Source organism: Rutidosis leptorrhynchoides, chromosome 5 (genome assembly GCF_046630445.1).
Source record: "Rutidosis leptorrhynchoides isolate AG116_Rl617_1_P2 chromosome 5, CSIRO_AGI_Rlap_v1, whole genome shotgun sequence".
In the NCBI taxonomy this organism is placed as follows: domain Eukaryota; kingdom Viridiplantae; phylum Streptophyta; class Magnoliopsida; order Asterales; family Asteraceae; genus Rutidosis; species Rutidosis leptorrhynchoides.
Genome location: NC_092337.1, coordinates 147653224 through 147672133, shown reverse-complemented (window position 1 = coordinate 147672133; position 18910 = coordinate 147653224).

The following is an 18910-nucleotide window of genomic DNA, read 5'->3' as shown; positions in this document are numbered from 1 at the left end:
GGGTTATGGCCGAATTTTGTTGTTAGTTTATACTAAATTGAGTAGTGTAACATGTTTAGGTTGCTAAATGATCAAAACTTTGATCCTAAACATGATTTTTAAGTATTAAAGTGGACTTTTTGAGTCAAAAATGCATGAACTCGATTTAATTCATATGAATGCCATTTGGAACTTGTTTAATTGCTAGTAACGATTATTTTGATATGTTATTTGATATAAAAGCTAAAGAACATTGTATACATTTTCATATATGTTTATTTGTAAAAGTGTAGAATTGTTAATATTGTGAAAATGCGTATAAATTTAATATGGATTAAATATGTCATTATGATTGTTTTGATTTATGATTTTACTAACACTAATGCATATTTGGATGCACAAAAATTGTGTTTAATGTGTTTTGCAGACTGAAAGGGGTGAATCTTCATCCGCATCTCAGGCTCACAATGCTCCTCCTGAGAATGCAGAAGAACAGGAGATTAACAACCAATATAGACAAAATCTACCGCATCAATTCATTTCATATTCAAATATAGATTTGGCAGATTTACACTCTAATTTAAGGTTTGACAGACATTGGATAGATTATCCAAAATATCAGAGGAACTTGCACACCCTTCAGTCTAATGTTGTTGAAGTACCCAGAGTAATAGATTGAGAACCGTTAGAAACAGTGAGATTGGCCGATCCAATCAGAGAATTACTTGCACAAAGGTATGATAATTCTACTTTTAATGATTGGGAACATTTGTTTAATATACGTAGGCGTGTATATAGAGAATGGTGTGTGGAATTATTATGTAGTGTTAAAATAAATGATCGGGTAGCTACCTTAACCGATCGGAGTTTTATTAGATTTTTATTAGGAGGTGTGATGCGCCATATGTCTCTACTAGACATGGCTCAGGCTTTGTGTATATATACGCCTGAGGAACTAGCATCTACTGATTGTCAAAGGTTAATAGTTAATGGTAGGAGGGTTGATGAAAATTTTGATATGAATGGAATATGGAGTAGAATGACTAGGCATAACCGATTTCGTGGGGGGAATAACTCTTATACTGATATTGATAGAGCTGAGCTAAGAGTAATCCATAGGTTCTTAGCAAACTCGATTACACAGCGAGGTAAGAACAAAGAGAAAGTAAATGAGAATGATTTATTTTATCTCATGTGTATTCGAGACCCACAGAGCGCTGTGAGTATACCTTATTGTGTGGGTTATTATTTATCGGCTATGGTTAGGAGTATACGGCCTAATGGTATAATAGGAGGTGGTATCTTTGTTACTTTAATTGCTGGGTATCTCGGTGTCGATAGAAGTCAGGGGGGATTAATAATTGCAGCACCAGAACCCCGTGATACAATTGGTTTGAAAGTATATCATGGTGCTAAGGTTTTAAAGAAATGACATAACGCTGCAGCACCATATGATGGCCATCATCCACAGGTCGAAAGAGATCAGCAGCAAGGTAATGCGGGTGGGGGGAATCAGATGACAAAAATGCACATTTTTATGGCTCAACATGAGTATGAAATGGCTAGACAACGAGCTTTTCAAGATTGGCAGTATCATCAAAACCAAATCATAAGTCATTATGCACACATAAATACAAACTACATTCCTACTCCAATGCCCGTATTTCCTCCCTGGACTATACAGACCCGACCACCGTACCCTACATATGACCCAGCTCAAGCATTCTACAGCACATACGACTATGAATGGGATCCCTACTAGCACCATCCTCATCAACCCTAATTTCTTTTATGCCTATTTTTATTTATTTGGTAAAAAAGTTATTTTATACTGTTAATATTTCTTTTGATACTATAATAGTTTTTATAATTTTCTAACTTTTATTATTAGATTTTTAATAATTTTTGAATGTGGGGTGATATACCCAACTTCAAAAATATGTATATATATGTTTGTAGTTTATCTCATGTATAAAACAGGGTAAAACAGCGCACTTTCAAAGACTGGCGTTAAGTTCATCAAAAGCTATTAATTTTGACGACAAAACGAAAAACAAGTGTGATGTAACAATGGACGGAATGAACAAATGATGTGCACCATTTATCATTCAACATAAACAACAATATGTTTGGAAACTTTAGTAAAATTTAATCATTTTTTTACGCTAATCACCCTCAATAATTTAAATTGTTACTGATTTCTTGCTAATGAGGGCATTGCAGGATCTTAAGTGTGGGAAGGGATTAAATTCTTTTGGATTTTTAAAATTTTAATTTAAACACTTGGTTACCATAAAAAAAATACTAGTAATGCAGTAGTTGTATTCGAATCTAGTGCTCTCTGATAATAAAGAACAGCCATAGTCTTATATACTGATTACCCAATTCTAGTAAATTTTTTAAAATTTCCAAATAAATGAACTCAAAATCATGTTTATACATATTTATGAACGATAAAACTAGGTGTTAACACCGAAATTATTGTTACCTCGAAAAGGACATAAATTGAGAAACAACCCAAAATGCTTGAATTCATTTAAAATGTTATAGAGGAAAATAAAAAGGCAAAGAAAGGAAAATAAAAGCCAAGTGTGGGAAAAATTTATCAAGTTATTTAGAACATATATCACATATTTTTGTACACATAATTGAAGATACTTTTGTTTTGGACAATATTAATTAGTTTTACCTAGTTTATTGTAATATAAATGAAATTTAAAAGGAAGTAAAGTCTTCCGAGAGAAAAATACACGCGCTTCTTGATATAGGTCAGGAAGTTGTCGTCCAGACTAGTTGTAGAGTCTACGAAAAACCTTGAAAATTTTTCTCAAAAATCAGCTGGAAATCCACGGACCTCAGCATCAAACAGGGTCGCCAAGTGGTAAAATTTATCCTAACCATGAGAGGATCTGTCTCGTACAATGGGGGGCACTGTGCAAATTAGCTTATAAGACTAATGAATCAGATCTCCAGAAAGGATAATCTCCTTAAAGATCAAAAATCAGCTTTTAAGGCTGATATTACTCAATCCTTGAGATTGACCTTAAAGATTGGGAATTCAAACTCATGGAATTCGATGATATCTAAACTCGAGCTTGAACGAGAAAATATTTTGATCAAATTACAAACCGATTTATTTTTTGAAAACCTTATTTTCAATGCATTCATTACCATTGAACGTAAAATCCTAGGAATTCACCTGGAATTCATTAGGTCACCTGAACCAAATCAGGTGTTAACCGTAAGAACGGTGGTTGCATAGCATGGTCAAAGAAAGGACCTTGTGACAGACTGAAAAACTATAGGGTGATCTTTACTATTGCTCCTACCAAGGATAGTAATTGCATTCGACACGATATAGACCATAATCAAAAGCATGTCACGGGACATTGCCTTAACAGTTGCTTGTTCAACCCTTTCCTTTACAACTGGACGGTAGTTTACCGAAAGGTAATATACGGAGCAAGTATACTGGACGTGTTGCTGATGTGGTAGCGGGGTGGTATAAAATAGTTATTAATTTTAGCAGAAAATACTATTAAATACGATACAATTTTACACAAGATATTTATTTATTTAGAGAATGGATATACTTAAACCTTGCTACAACACTTATAGGCAGTGTACCTAATTGTACAGTAGTGTAGTTTTTAGTAAGTCCGGTTCGTTCCACAGGGAATCTTTTTTTTTTAAACAAAGCTCAACGCTATATTAGTTTACTTTTATAAAAATACAAACATATATAAGTAATATTATTATTATAAAGGGGGATTTTTACCGTTTAATGACCGGTTTGTCGATTTTAATATTTTAGTCGCAGTTAAAACCAAATGTAAAATATTAAAAATAAATACAAGACTTAAATTAAAGCATGAAGTAAATAACGATAAATGAAATTACGATAATTAAAAGTGCGATTAAATACAATAACAATAAAAATGCGATAATTAGAAGTGCACTTAAATATAAAATAAAGGAAATTAAATATGAAATAAAAGAATTATGCTTATTTAAACTTCCGTAATCATGATGTTTGACGTGTTGATTTTAGTTTTATGCCCATGGGTTAATTGTCCTTTGTCCTGGATTATTTAATATGTCCGTCTGGTTTTTGTCCATAACAGTCCATCAGTCATAAATATAAAGTGCGAGTGTCCTCGTCAAATTATTCTTATACCCGAAGTTAAATATTCCAACTAATTGGGGACTTAAACTGTAACAAGATTTTAATACTTTGTTTAATGAATACACCTGGTTATCGACTGAGTGTAACCCAAGGTTTTAATATTTTGTTATCAATTATACCAAGTGTCCTTGTACATAATTTCACCCCTGTTTTGATTATTCTAGTGGCTATTAATCCATTCCCGTATCCGGTTAAATGAACGATTATTCGTACATATAAATACCCCGCCCATCGTGTCCGATTGAGTGTATTTGGTAATTTATAGGGACGCCCAATTGTAAATCTTTATATTAACATTAACAAACTATCATTTAGTTAAACAAATATAAAGCCCATTAATAGCTCATAGTCTAATTTCCACAAGTGTCGTTCTTTTGTCCAAACCCCAATTATGGTACAAAGCCCAATTACCCAATTTTAGTAATTAGCCCAACATCATGATTACTTCGTTTTAAATAAGCATAATAATAACTTAGCTATGAGACATTAATGTAAAAAGGTTGAACATAACTTACAATGATTAAAAATAGCGTAGCGTTACACGGACAGAATTTCGACTTACACCCTTACAATATTCGCTAACATACCCTTATTATTAGAATTATAATTAAAATTAAAATTAAAATATAAATTATAAATATAAATATATCGTATGAATGAGGAGAAAAAAGATGATGATTTACGATCAGAATTCGGTTGCTTTTATAGGGATTTTTGACTTTTGGGGCTCCGCGACTCGCGGCATTTTTGCCTTCAAACTCCGCGAGTCGCGGAGAATGAAATTACAGCTCAGTCCCTTTGGAGTCTTTCTTGCCGACGGTTTTTATTATTTATTATAATATATAAATAATTATAAGAATTATTTAAATATTATATTATATTTATGTGCATAGTTGACTTGTAATTTTTAGTCCGTTGCGTCGAGCGTTGAGAGTTGACTCATGTCCCGGTTCCGGATTTTCGAACGTCCTTGCGTACAATTTTATATTTTGTACTTTGCGTTTTGAATCTTGTACTCTTGTAATTTCGAGACGTTTCTTGTCAATAATTGGAACCTCTTTGATTGTCTTTTGTACTTTTGAGCTTTTTGGTCGTTTGCGTCTTCAATTCGTCGAGTCTGTCTTTTGTCTTCACCTTTTATTATTTAAACGAATATCACTTTTAAATAGAACAATTGCAACTAAAAGCTTGTCTTTCTTGAGGAATAATGCTATGAAATATATGTTCGTTTTTAGCATTATCAAATATTCCCACACTTGAGCGTTGCTTGTCCTCAAGCAATATCATCTTGAAATACTAGAATCACTTCTTTATTCTTCACACTTTGTACATCAGTGATTTCTATACGGCGGTATAAACAATGGTAGTAACGATATGGTTTACAGTTCCACATGACTATAAAAATTTAGATCCTTTAGGAAATTGGATCATTATGAAAACATTTGATCTTTTGAAAATTCAATCTAGCTTTTACCCTAGACAAGTTTTCCGGAATAACCCTTCACCGGTGTTTGCAAAATATTTTTGTGGGTTGTGTGGGTTTCAGATTTGAAAATTTTAGCTCAACACTTGTGGTTTTGTGTTACCCACTTGCTAACCTTGTATTAGGAAAGCAACACGTCCAGTTTACTTGTCCCGTATATTACCTATCAGCAAACTACCGTCCGGTTGTAAAGGAAAGCGATGAACAAGAAACTGTTAAGGCAATGTCCCCTGACATGCTTTTAATTATGGTCTATAACGTGTCGGACGCAATTACTATCCTTGGTAGGAGCAATAGTAAAGCTCACCCTTATAATTTTTTGGTATGGCACAAGGTCCTGTCTTTGACCACTATGCAACCACCGTTCTTACGGTTGACACCCATTTTAGTTCAGGTGACCTAATGAATTCCAGGTGAATTCCTAGGATTTTACGTTCAATGGTAATGAACGCATTGAAAATAGGGTTTTCAAAAAACAAATCGGTTTGTAATTTTGATCAAAATATTTTCTCGTTCAAGCTCGAGTTTAGATATCATTGAATTCCATGAGTTTGTAATTCTCAATCTTTAAGGTCAATCTCAAGGATTGAGTGATATCAGTCTTAAAAGCTGATTTTTAATTTTTAAGGAGATTATCCTTTCTGGGGATCTGATTCATTAGTCTTATCCGGCTAATTTGCATGGTGCCCCCCATTGTACGAGATAAATCCTTCTCATGGTTAGGATAAATCTGACCACTTGGCGACCCTGTTTAATGCTGAGGTCCGTGGATTTCCTGCTGATTTTAGTGATGACTTTTCTAGATTTTTCGTCAACCTACAGCTGGTCTGGACGACAACTTCATGACCTAAATCAAGAAGCGCGTGTCTTTTTCGGAAGACTTTACTTCCTTTTAATGATGGAATTGATTCATCTTGTAGAACCATCTTTCTTTTCTTTCATCGGGTAAAACAGTTTAGTTTAGTCCAAAGCAAAAGTATTTTCAGTTATTTGTTACAGATATATGTGACATATGTTTAAGATAACTTGGTAAATTTTCCCACACTTGGCTTTTATTTTCCTTTTTATCGTCCTCTATTCCATTTTAAATGAATTTTAATATTTTGGTTTGTTTCTCAATTTATGTCCTTTCCGAGGTAATAATAATTTCGGTGTTAAAACCTAGTTTTATCGTTCATAAATATGTATAAACATGATTTTGAGTTCATTTAATTGAAAATTTTGAAAATTTTTACTAGAATTGGGTAGTCAGTATATAAGACTAGGGCTGTTCTTTATTATCAGAGAGCACTAGATTCTAATACAACTACTGCTTTACTAGTATTTTTAATGGTAACCAAGTGTATAAAGATAAAAATTTTAAAATCCGAAAGAATTTAACCCCTTCCCACACTTAAGATCTTGCAATGCCCTCATTTGCAAGAAATCAGTAACAATTTAAATTATTGAGGGTGATTTGTTGTGAAAATGATTAAATTTTTACCAAAGTTTCCAAATATATTGGCGTTTGTTTGCTGAATGATAAATGGTGCACATCATTTGTTCATTCCGTCTTGTTGTTATTTCACATATATTTTGCATCTTGTTGTCAAAATTAGTTGCTTTTGCTGAACTTAATGCCAGTCTTTGAAAATGCGTTGTTTTACCCTGTTGTGTACATAAGATAAACTGCAAACATATATACATATTTTTGAAGTTTGGTATATTACCCCACATTCAAAAATTATTAAAATCTAAGAATAAAAGTTAGACAATTATAAAAACTATTACAATATTAACAAAAGTATTAAACGTATCAATCATTACAAATTACAAAATAAATAAAACTAAGTATACTAGGGATGATGATACTGGTACCAATAGGGGTTCCAGGCATAACCATAGGTGCTATAGAATGCTTCGGCAGGGTTATACGTAGGATATGGTGGCTGCATCTCTATAGACCAGGGAGGGAAGATGGGTTTCGGTGTAGGAATATAGTTTCTACCTATATGTTGGCAATGAGCTATGATTTGGTTCTGATGAACTTGCCAGTCTTCAAATGCTCTCTGTCTAGCATTTTCGTATTCCTGAGAAGCTATAAACCTTTGCATTTCTTGCATCTCATTCCCCCCTCCTACATTACCTTGCTGTTGGTTTCTCTCAACCTGTGGATGTCTACCATGGTATTGTACTGCGGCGTTATTTCGCCTCTTCAAAACTTTCGCACCATGGTATACATTTAAACCTATAGTATCGCGGGGTTCTGGTTCTTCTACTAATAATCCTCCCCGACTTATATCCACACCGAGATATTCACCAATCAAAGTAATAAAAATACCACCTCCTATTATGCTATGCGGTCGCATCCCCAAAAACCATAGCTGATAAATAATAACCCACACAATATGGTATACTTACAGCGCTTTGTGGGTCTTGAATACACATATGGTAAAACAAATCCTGTTCATTTACTTTTTCCTTGTTCTTACCCCTTTGTGTAATCGAATTAGCTAAAAACCTATGAATCACTCTTAATTCGGCTCTATCTATATCCAAATAAGAGTAATTTCCCCCTTTAAAACGGTGATGGCTTGTCATTTGACTCCACACACCGTGTGTATCAAAATTTTCATCTATCTTTCTACCGTTTAGTATCAACCCTCTACAATCGGCAGATGCTAACTCCTCAGCCGTATATATACGTAAAGCCTGAGCCATGTCCAGTAAAGACATGTGGCGCATCGAACCGCCTAACAAAAATCTAATAAAAGAACGATCGGTTAAACTAGCTACCCGATCATTCAACTCTATACTACATAACAATTCTTCACACCATACTTTATATACAGGTCTACGCATGGTGAATAAACGTACCCAGTCATTAAAAGAAGAATTACCATACCTCTGTACAAGTAATTCCCTAATTGGCCCGGCCAATTCTACAGCTTCTAAGGGTCCCCATTCTATGACCCTCAGTACCTCAACAACCTTATAATGAAGAGTATGCAAACCCCTTTGATATTTTGGATAATCTATCCAAAGTCTGTCAAATCTCAGGTTCGGGTGCAACTCTTTCAAGTGCATATCGAAAAAGGTCATGACTGGATGAGGTATATCCTGCTTGTAGAAGTTATCCACCTCCTATTGTTCCGCATTCTCAGCAGGAGCATTGCGAGCTTGGGATGAAGATTCACCCCTTTCAGTCTGCAAAACACATCAAATACAATTTTTGTGCATCCAAACATGCATTAGTGTCAGCAAAATCATCAATCAAAATAATTACAATGACATGATCAATTTATATCAAACTTAAGCTTATTTTCACATTTTTATCAAATCTACACTTTTTCAAATAAGCATATACGAAAATGTTCGCCAAGTTCATAAGCATTCAACTCAAATAACATGTCAAAATAATCATTACTAGCAATTAAACAAGTCTCAAATGGCATTATCTCTCAAAAATCAAGTTCATGAATTTTAGACTTGAAAAAGTCCACTTTAATTCTCAAAATCATGTTTAGGCTCAAAGTTTGGATCATTTAACTACCTAAACATGTTACACTACTTAATTTAACAATAATTCATGACAAAAATCGGCCATAACCTGTTTATATCAAAAAGCCCCAAATTTGCTCAAGAACACAAACCCTAGATTACTCAAAATTTGAAGTTTAAGGCTTCTAATCATGTTAAACAGCATCAATCTAGGTTATACAAGCATAATACATAAACAATTTAATCATAATTACACTAAAAAGCATCAAAATCAAATTGGGGAAAAAATTGCTCAAGAACACCAAATTTCGGATTAAATGGTGTTTAGGTGTAGAAATTTACCGTTTTTCTTGAGTAATTCCTAGATAGCATCCTTCTCAACATGATTTTAGTAAAAAATTTGGTGATTAACGGTTAAAAATTGTGATTTTGGGGTGTATTTCGCGGGGTTTTTCGGCAGTTTTTCGCTGTGTTTTTGAGTTGTGGAGTGCACTGATCTGTTACAGCTCTTTATTTTTTTTCTGGGTTTTGGTCCCTCCGCGACTCGCGGCATTTAACCCTTCAAACTCCGCGAGTCGCGGAGTTTGCAATTTTTTTTTTTTATAATCATTAACTTATTAAAACAATTAAGTACTTAATTTTTAAAATTTTGTTTCCCTTGTTATTTAGGACGAGGTCGTTTCGGATCGATGTCCTAGTCCGTCCTTCGACAAAATTTTAAAATTTGTCTTTTTGTAGCGATTGTTCTAAAAGCTAAGAATTTTTTGTTTTTTTAATGTTTTTGGCATACTTTAATTCAATAAGATTAAAAATAATGATAATAAAAGTTCTCGTCCCTCTCTCGGGTAAAGCAATTTCGGTTCAAAGACCTAGTCTTCAACTTACGACGAATTTTAAAAATCATATTTTAACTTAATGAGATAAAGTAAATTTTTGTTTTTAAATTCACACAATTTAAATATAAAATTCAAAATTAATATTAAAAATTCACACCAAACTTAAAATTTGAAATGCATAAAATTAAAAATTTATATTTTAAAAATTAAAAATTCACACCAAACTTAATTTAAAAATTTATAAATTCATACCAAACTTATATTAATTTTTCAAATATTTATAATTTTAAAAATATTGTTTTTACAAAGTTTACAATATTAATTTAAGATTTATATATTAATTTTAAAAACATGGTAAAAATAAAATTAAAAATCTTTTTGTCTTTTTATCCCACTTTAATCAATCAAATATTATCAAAAATATGCGCCCCTCTTTTCGGTAAAGTAATTTCGGTTCCAAGACCTAATTTAACTCATGACGAATTTTTGAAATATTTTGGGTTGATTGATTAAAGATATTTATACCTTAAGAATAAACGTTAAATTTCGCAGTGATGTAATAAATTTTTGAATGATATCAATAATTTCGGTCGCCAAACCTAATTTTATTCAATACCAATTTAATACTTTTTAGCGAACAAATTAGCGTTTATTATCAAAAGGTTAAAAATAAAAATAAAAATAAAAACTGTACAGACATACCTGTGAAATAGATTTCTTAGTTATATGATCTATCCCATTCATAAGATAGTCGGTTTAATTGATTTTTCATGGCTACATAGGCGTAACTTCGAGCATTCAGTGTCTTTTCTTCTAAACATATGAACGGTCCGTCTCTGCATAAAGTAACAAATTCAGTGTTTGAATAGGTTTGATTATTTGAACATTTACCTCCATGTGACCATTTTCCGCATTTGTGACATCGTTCTAGGTGTCGTGCTCTTCTTTTCGCTGCGGATTTTGATTTTCCTTTACCAAATTGTAACTTATTATCTTCGCATCTGGATTCTTTTCTAACTCCGTCCATTCTTTCTCTGATTACTGATACTAATTCACTTGGTAGTATGTCATTATTACGTTTAGTGATCAAAGCGTGTAGCATTAGACCATGGTTTAGTTCACAGGCAGTCTTAATTTCGTAAAAACCTAAAAAAAATAAAAATTCAGAATGGGGGGAGAAGACTAGTTCTTTAGGGTCTGCTAGGGAAAGACCATTTGGGTTCCATTTTCGAGAACTACACGAAAACAGACAATCTAACTCTAACAGAAATACATATTATCCTTTTAAAGACTTGATTCTCCCCACACTTAGTTAGCTGTGGTGTCGAAATTATGATTAACTTCGTTGTCGACTTCCATCAGACCATGTATGTAGTGTTTAACTCTGTGACCATTAACTTTAAATTCAATCCCTTTTGAATTTATTAATTCTATCGTTCCGTATGGGAAAACTCTTTTGACTATGAATGGTCCAGACCATCTTGATTTCAATTTTCCAGGAAATAGCTTGAATCGTGAATTGAAAAGAAGAACTCTGTCTCCTTCTTTAAATTCTTTTGAACTTCTGATTCTTTTATCATGCCATTTCTTCATTCTTTCTTTATAGATTAACGAATTTTCGTATGCTTCATGTCTTAATTCTTCTAATTCATTTAGTTGACTTAATCGTAAACGTCCGGCTTCATGTAAATCAAGATTACATGTCTTCAAAGCCCAAAATGCTTTGTGTTCAATTTCAACTGGAAGATGACATGCTTTTCCATAAACAAGTCTAAAAGGTGTGGTTCCAATTGAAGTTTTGTAGGCTGTTCTAAAAGCCCAGAGTGCATCCTCCAATTTAATGGACCATTCCTTCGGATTTGATCCTATGGTTTTCTCTAGAATACGTTTTAAAGCTCGGTTGGTATTTTCAACTTGCCCACTTGTTTATGGATGATATGCGGTGGAGATTTTATGAGTTACTCCATATCTTTTAAGAACTTTCTCAAGTTGATTATTACAGAAATGAGTACCCCGATCACTTATTAAAGCTTTCGGTGTTCCAAACCTTGCAAAAAGACGTTTTAAAAAGTTGACTACAACTCGTGCATCGTTAGTTGGGAGAGCTTGTGCTTCCGCCCATTTAGATACATAATCAATGGCTACGAGTATATATAGATTATTATGAGATTTTGGAAATGGACCCATAAAGTCAATACTCCAAATGTCAAATACTTCACATACTTGGATGACATTTTGTGGCATTTCATCACGTTGACTTATTTTTCCGGCCCTTTGACATGCATCACAGGATTTGCAAAGAAGGTGTGCATCTTTGTAAATTGTAGGCCAATAGAATCCAGCATCATAAACTTTTCTTGCTGTTAGTTGAGGCCCATAATGCCCTCCTGTTGGTCCTGTGTGACAATGGTTTAATATTTTACTAGCTTCATCTCCAAATACACATCGGCGTATTATTCCATCGGGACAACTTTTAAACAGATGTGGATCTTCCCAGAAATAGTGTTTTATATCACTGAAGAATTTCTTTCGTCTTTGGTATGATAATCCTTTTTCAAGGAATCCACAAACTAAGTAGTTTGCATAGTCTGCAAACCATGGGATTTCTTTATAATCTATCTTCAATAAATATTCATCAGGAAAGTTGTCTTGTATGGCTGATTCATTTAGAACGACTAATTCGGGATTTTCAAGACGAGAAAGATGATCAGCGGCGAGATTTTCTGCTCCTCTTTTATCTCGGATTTCAATATCAAATTCTTGTAAGAGTAAGATCCAACGGATTAATCTTGGTTTAGCATCTTGTTTTGAAAATAAGTATCTAAGAGCAGAATGGTCGGTATAGACCACCGTTTTTGCTAGAACGAGATTTGATCGAAATTTGTCAAAAGCAAAGACAATAGCAAGGAGTTCTTTTTCAGTAGTTGCATAGTTTGTTTGTGCTCCTTGTAATGTCTTACTAGCATAATATATAGGTTGAAATCGTTTTTCAATCCTTTGTCCTAAAACGGCTCCCATTGCAAAATCACTTGCATCACACATTAGTTCAAATGGTAGATTCCAATTTGGTGTTATCATGATCGGCGCATTAGTGAGTTTTTCTTTAAGAATATTAAAAGATTTGATACACTCATCTGAAAAGATGAATGGAGCATCCTTTTCTAGGAGTTTATTCATAGGAGTGGCAATTTTAGAAAAATCTTTTATGAAACGTCGGTAAAAACCAGTATGCCCTAGAAAACTCCTAACTCCTCTAACATTGGTGGGATGTGGAAGTTTAGCAATTACATCTATTTTAGCTCTATCCACTTCAATTCCTTCTTTTGAAATTTTATGTCCAAGAACGATGCCTTCTTTAACCATGAAATGGCATTTCTCCCAATTAAGAACTAGATTTGATTGTTCGCATCTAAGAAGCATTCGTTCAAGATTAACTAGACATGATTTAAATGTATCACCGAAGACTGAAAAGTCATCCATGAATACTTCCATGCATTCTTCTATCATGTCGTGAAAAATCGCCATCATACACCTTTGAAAGGTTGCAGGGGCGTTACAAAGTCCAAATGGCATGCGTTTGTAAGCAAAAGTACCATAAGGGCACATGAATGTGGTTTTCTCTTGGTCCTCGGGTGCTATTGGAATTTGAAAATATCCGGATAATCCATCTAGAAAACAATAGTAACTATTTCCGGCTAATCTTTCCAACATTTGATCTATGAAAGGTAAGGGAAAGTGATATTTTCTGGTGGCGTCATTTAATTTTCTATAATCAATACATACACGCCATCCTGTTACAGTCCTAGTAGGAATAAGCTCATTTTTCTCATTTGTAATGACAGTCATGCCACCCTTCTTAGGTACGCATTGAACTGGGCTTACCCATGGACTATCAGAGATTAGATATATCAAACCTGCATCTAGCAGTTTAATAATCTCTTTCTTAACTACATCTTGCATATTAGGATTTAGTCTTCGTTGGCGTTGCACATACGTTTTATGACCTTCTTCCATAAGGATTTTATGTGTGCAATATGAAGGACTTATTCCTTTAATATCATGAATCTTCCATGCAATGGCTGGTTTATGAGCTTTCAACACAGAAATGAGTTGTGATTTCTCATTTTCAGTAAGAGAAGACGATATTATTACAGGTAATTCAGATTCACCATGTAAATAAGCGTATTCCAAATGGTTTGGAAGTGGCTTTAACTCTAATTTCGGAGGTTCTTCTATCGATGATTTATATCGATATCTGTCTTCTTCTTTTAGCATTTGAATTTCTTCTATTGTTGGTTCATATCCATTAGCTATAAGTGTAGCTAACATTTCAGCTTCATCAATTAGTTCATTACCTTCTCCTAAAGAACATTCTCCTGTTCCTTGTAATTCTGGAAATTCTTCTAATAATTCTGCATGTGCATATATAGTTTGAATATAATAACATGTATCATCTGCAGATTGTGGTTGTTGCATTGCTCTATCAACTGAAAAGGTAACACTCTCATCCTCTATACTTAGGGTCAGTTTCTTACCGAACACGTCTATCATTGCTTTAGCCGTGTTTAAGAATGGTCTTCCTAATATGAGAGGAACTTGAGAATCTTCTTCCTTGTCCAGAACAACAAAATCTACTGGAAATACTAAAGTACCAACTTTAACTAGCATGTTCTCCATTATCCCTCTAGGATATTTTATTGATCTATCGGCTAGTTGTATGCTTATTCTGGTTGGTTTCAATTCTCCAAGGTCTAGTTTAGTGTATAGTGAATACGGAATTAGATTTATACTAGCACCTAAGTCTGCCAATGCTTCTATTGAACTAAGACTACCCAGAAAACATGGAATTGTGAAACTTCCTGGATCAGATAGTTTTTCTGGTATCTTATTCAACAGCACTGCTGAACAATTAGCATTCATAGTAACAGCCGAGAGTTCTTCCATTTTCTTTCTATTGAGATTAGATCTTTCAAGAATTTAGCATATCTAGGCATTCCTGAAATCACATCAATGAAAGGAAGATTTACATTTATCTGTTTAAACATATCCAAGAATTTGGATTGCTCGGCTTCAAGTTTCTCTTTCTTCATTTTACTCGGGTAAGGAAGTGGTGGTTGGTATGGTTTAACATAAGGTTTAGCCTAAACTGTGTTATCTTCATTAACCTTTTCAACTACCGGTTCTTTTTCCTTATCTTGATCAGGTTGTGGTTCTTGTGGAGTAGGAATAGCTTCATCAGAAGTTACATGTATTTCAGGTGGTTTAAGTGTTGTACCACTTCTTGTGGTAATGGCTTTAGCTGTTTCATTCCGGGGGTTAGCATTTGTATCACTAGGTAGACTTTCCGGTTTTCTTTCACCTATTAACCTTGCTAGGTTACTCACTTCTTGTTCCAGATTTTGAATAGAAGCTTGTTGATTTCTAAATGCTTGAGCATTTTGTTCATTGGTTTGTTTCTGAGATGTGAAAAACTGCGTTTGAGTTTCAACTAGCTTCGTCATCATATCTTCTAAATTCGGCTTTTTATCATCGGTTTGTTGTGGTGGTTTGTTTTGAAAATTAGGTCTTTGCTGATTGTAAGTATTATTGGATACTTGTTGATTGCTAGGACCTTGTTAGTTGTTGTATGGAATATTTCTGTTATAACTCTGGTTTTGATTGTAAATCGGTCTTGGCGGTTGATAATTATTCTGATAATTATTTCCAGGCCTTTGGTTTATGTATGAAATATTCTCTCTTTGTTCCATTGTTAATTCAATACTGAGACAATCTTTTGTCAAATGTGGTCCTCCACACTGCTCACAACTAATTCGTATTGAGTGAATATCTTTAGTCATCTTTTCCATTCGTCTTTCCACAGCATCTATCTTTGCGGAAATGGAATCTAAGTCATGGCTAGAATCGGCTCTTGCTGCTTTAGATGATCTAACGATATCTTTTTCTTGGTGCCACTCATGTGAGTGGGAAGCAGTGTTATCAATAATTTTGTAAGCATCAGTTTCGGTTTTCTTCATAATAGAACCACCAGCTGCTATATCTATGTCTTTTCTTGTAGTGATGTCGCATCCTTGGTAGAATATTTGTACTATTTGACAGGTGTCTAAACCATGTTGCGGACATCCTCTTAATAACTTTCCATATCTAGTCCATGCCTCATATAGAGTTTTATTCGGTTTTTGTGTAAACGTAACAATTTCTGCTTGAAGTCTTACGGCTTTAGATGCAGGAAAGAATTGTTTAAGAAATTTGTCAACTAAAACATCCCATGTATCGATCGCCCCTTCAGGTAACGATTCCAACCAATCTTTGGCTTCTCCCTTTAAAGTCCAGGGAAATAACATGAGATATATCTGTTCATCCTCCACTTCTCGGATTTTAAATAGTGTGCAGATCCTATTAAAGGTACGTAAATGTTCATTTGGATCTTCCTTCGGCGCACCACTAAATTGGCATTGATTAGTCACCATGTGTAGAATTTGTCCTTTGATTTCATAATCTGGCGCATTAATGTCTGGATGAGTAATTGCGTGACCTTGGCCAGTGCGTTTAGCTCTCATTCGGTCTTCCATACTTAAAGGTTCCAGATTCTCCATAATTGAATTTGTTGAATTGGTATCACTAGATGATTCTGATTTAATGGTTCGTTCCTCAACAATCTCTGTTTGAATGATTGGTGGCTCCGGAGGAAAGTTTAGTGGTTCAGGATCTACGAACCGTTCCTGAATATTCTCCGGATTCTCAATTGTGAGGTTGGGTTCAAAAAATGGATTATCGGAAATTTGAACTGAAGTACTTGGTCGACTGGATGACGATTCTAAAGAAAAATCAACGGCGGTTATATTTGCTAAATGTCTTGATCTAGTTACAGGTGTTGAACGTACAAAAGGTGGTGAACGTCTTGCTCGGTGCATTCACTGATTAGTTTTTAAAAGGAAAGAAAAATTATAATAAGTTATCCGACCAATAGACTTTTCTGATTTTGCCCACGTTTCGAATAGCCAAAAGATGCAGCAGAGGGGCAGGATTCGTTTGGTCTCAATATAATTGAGGACTGTTTGGCTCCAATAACCCGGTCCACGTACAAATCCAACTATTACTACGAACCAGAAAATTTTGATGTCTATTAATTTAACCACTTAAAATAAATTTTCGTAATTTTAAGAAATTTAGATAAGAAGTAGAATAAAAATCTATGTCCTAAAACTAGAATAGCGAGAAATAAGAAAGAAAAAGAGTTCGTCGGAAAAAGGTTGAAAAAGAAAAATGGTTGAAAAATAAAAGGTGACGGAAAAATAAAAGAAACTTATAAAACTTAAAAACACTTGACTAACCTAACCTTATTACTACAACTAACTTAAAATTATAATCGCAAATTGAGATTACTAATTGGAATGATAATTGATACATAGTAAAAGGTGTCTAAAAATATTAAAGCCTATGGGAAAAACTATATCCCAAATGGAAATAACTTAAATAGAAACTAAAACTTAAAAAGGCGTCGCAAAATTCTAAAGTACCTAAATCTTAGTCTAAAGAAAAAGCACTTAAGGAATTCTACGGTAAAGCCTAAAAATCTAGAAGTAAAAATAACTATGGCAAAAACTAAGTTTAAAACTAAATATGAGCTAAAAATACAAATATTACGCTAAAACAATTAAAAAGGGATAAAATATAAAAATATACAAAAAGTTGTAAAAAGTACAATTTTTATAAAAAGTACAATTTTTATATTAATTATTTATTAAAACTACTAATTTTACAAATTAATTAAACTAATTAAACAAAATAATACAAATTAATTAAAAAGAAATTTTAATATAAAACTTAATTTTAATAATAATTGATAATTAGGGTTTATAATAATAATAATTAATAAATACTCCGTAATTAATGCAGATTTAGGGTTCTGTTGGTGGCGTCAGAGAAACTCCGCGACTTGCGGTATTCAAAACATCAAACCCCGCGACTCGCGGGGTTTCAAATTTCAACTGACAGGTTTCAAATTCGACGCGTTTTTTTTTTCTTTATTTTTTTTTTCTGTTTTCTGTTTTTATATTTTCTGTTTATATTATCTTATTAAAATATTTATGTAATCTAAATAAAATTTATCTTTAATAACTAAGATAAAAATAAAATACTTTATAACAATAAAAAAAATAGATTTATATATATATATTTTTTTTCTTTTCAGTTTTTTATATTTATAAAATATATTTATAAAATAAATTAAATAAAACTTATATTTTTACAAAATAAAACTTATATTTATCAAACTCCTAAAAATACATAATTTTTTTTTTGTTTTTCTTTTTATATTTTCGAATAATTAAAACGTATTTTTACAAAAACGAATTTTAATAAAAGTTAACTAAATTTTTTTTTTTTATATATTAGCGTTGCGCTTCCGACTTTTAAGAGAGTTCCCCTTCAGCGGCGCCAAAAATACTTGATGTGGTAGCGGGGTGGTATAAAATAGTTATTAATTTTAGCAGAAAATACTATTAAATACGATACAATTTTACACAAGATATTTATTTATTTAGAGAATGGATATACTTAAACCTTGCTACAACACTTATAGGTAGTGTACCTAATCGTACAGTAGTGTAGTTTTTAGTAAGTCCGGTTCGTTTCACAGGGAATTTTTTTTTTTTTTAAACAAAGCTCAACGCTATATTAGTTTACTTTTATAAAAATACAAACATATATATAAGTAATATTATTATTATAAAGGGGGGTTTTTACCGTTTAATGACCGGTTTGTCGATTTTAATATTTTAGTCGCAGTTAAAACCAAATGTAAAATATTAAAAATAAATACAAGACTTAAATTAAAGCATGAAGTAAATAATGATAAATGAAATTACGATAATTAAAAGTGCGATTAAATACAATAACAATAAAAATGCGATAATTAGAAGTGAAATTAAATATAAAATAAAGGAA